Raw genomic sequence first — 2,500 nt, 5'->3', positions numbered from 1 at the left:
CGATGTCTCTCTTGTGGCTCACGGGGCTGTTAGGGTGGCACAGAAATCCCTCGGAATGGGAAAACGGGTCATTTTCGTGTCGCCACATTGCATACGAACCGCATGAAACTTCCAGAGGCATTTGCAGCAGGAATGCATGTGCACTCAAAAAAGTGAATATTTCTCACGGATAGACCCCGTGATACGCTAGAAATTGGCGGGGATGTCTCTCTTGTGGCTCACGGGGCTGTTAGGGTGGCACAGAAATCCCTCGGAATGGGAAAACGGGTCATTTTCGTGTCGCCACATTGCATGCGAACCGCATGCAACTTCCAGAGGCATTTGCAGCAGAAATGCATGTGCAGTCAAAAAAAAATTTATATTTTTCACGGATAGACCCCGTGAAACGCTAGAAATTGGCGGGGATGTGTCTCTTGTGGCTCACGGGGCTGTTCGGGTCGCACAGAAATCCCTGGGAATGGGAAAACGGGTCATTTTCGTGTTGCCACATTGCGTACGAACCGCATGAAACTTCCAGAGGCATTTGCAGCAGGAATGCATGTGCACTCAAAAACTTCTATATGTTTCACGGATAGACCCCGTGAAACGCTAGAAATTGGCGGGGATGTGTCTCTTGTGGCTCACGGGGCTGTTAGGGTGGCACAGAACTCCCTCGGAATGGGAAAAGGGGTCATTTTCGTGTTGCCACATTGCATAGGAACGCCATGAAACTTCCAGAGGCATTTGCAGCAGAAAGGCACGTGCACTCAAAAATTTTAATATTTTTCACGCATAGACCCCGTCAAACGCTAGAAGTTGGCGGGGATGTCTCTCTTGTGGCTCACGGGGCTGTTAGGGTCGCACAGAAATGCCTCGGAATGGGAAAACGGGTCATTTTTGTGTGGCCACATTGCATAGGAACGGCATGAAACTTCCAGAGGCATTTGCAGCAGGAATGCATGTGCACTCAAAAACGTCTATATTTTTCACGGATAGACCCCGTGAAACGCTATAAATTGGCGGGGATGTCTCTCTTGTGGCTCACGGGCGCTGTTAGTTAGGGTCGCACAGAAATCCCTCGGAATGGGAAAAGGGGTCATTTTCGTGTTGCCACATTGCGTACGAACGGCATGAAACTTCCAGAGGCATCTGCAGCAGAAATGCATGTGCACTCAAAAACGTCTATATTTTTCACGGATAGACCCCGTGAAACGCTAGAAATTGGCGGGGATGTGTCTCTTGTGGCTCACGGGGCTGTTAGGGTCGCACAGAAATCCCTCGGAATGGGAAAACGGGTCATTTTCGTGTTGCCACAATTGGCATACGAACGGCATGAAACTTCCAGAGGCATTTGCAGCAGAAATGCATGTGCACTCAAAAACGTGAATATTTTTTCACGGATAGACCCCGTCAAACGCTCGAATTTGGCGGGGATGTTTCTCTTGTGGGTCACGGGGCTGTTCGGCTCGCACAGAACTCCCTTGGTCCACCTGATTCGTGCATACAGGCAGCAACTAAAACTCTGTAAACCTGCTGTGAGGACATCTAAACAGTGGACCAGTGAGGCTGTGGAAGATTTGCGGGCGTGCTTAGACTGTACTGACTGGGATATGTTCACGACTGCTACCAATAGTCTGGATGAACTCACAGAGGCTGTGTACATCAGCTTCTGTGAGGACTGCTGTATCCCAACACGTACCAGGGTGAACTTTAACAACAACAAGCCCTGGTTCTCAGCAAAGCTCAAAAGGTTGAGGTTGGAGAAGGAGGAAGCGTTTAGGAGTGGGGATAGAGACAGATTCAAGGAGTCGAAGAACAGGTTTAGCAAAGCGGTGAGAGAGGCTAAACGACTGTACTCAGAGACACTAAAACACCAGTTCTCTACTAACGACGCTGCTTCTGTCTGCCAAAGGGCTCAGGCACATCACCAACTACAAACCCAGAGCGCCCCACACCACTAACGACTCCCGCCTAGCCAACGACCTGAACGAGTTCTACCGTAGATTTGAAAGACAATTGGACTGTCCTGAACCACCCCTTCCCACCCAAGAGGCCCCATCCCCCACCCATACTACAGAAACGACTCTCTCCTTTCAGGAGGGAGAAGTTAATGGGCTTTTCAAGAGGCAGAATCCACGCAAAGCAGCCGGGCCGGACTCTGTCTCTCCAGCCACCCTCAGGCACTGCGCTGACCAGCTGTCTCCGGTGTTCACCAACATCTTTAACACCTCCCTGGAGACATGCCATGTACCAGCCTGTCTCAAGTCCTCCACCATCATCGCTGTGCCCAAAAAGCTAAGGCCAACAGGACTAAATGATTACAGACCGGTCGCCCTTACATCTGTGGTAATGAAGTCTTTTGAGCGCCTGCTCCTGGCACACCTCAAAGCCATCACAGACCCTCTCCTGGACCCCCTTCAGTTTGCCTACAGAGCCAACAGGTCTGTGGACGACGCAGTTAACATGGCCCTCCACTTCACCCTACAGCATGTGGACGCCCCAGCATCCTACGCCAGGATCC

This window comes from Petromyzon marinus, unplaced genomic scaffold (assembly GCF_048934315.1).
Source record: "Petromyzon marinus isolate PM22_M1 ecotype Great Lakes invasive population unplaced genomic scaffold, UKy_Petmar_22M1.pri1.0 PM_G_Scaffold_18, whole genome shotgun sequence".
Classification (NCBI taxonomy): domain Eukaryota; kingdom Metazoa; phylum Chordata; class Hyperoartia; order Petromyzontiformes; family Petromyzontidae; genus Petromyzon; species Petromyzon marinus.
This window is presented reverse-complemented; position numbering follows the sequence as displayed.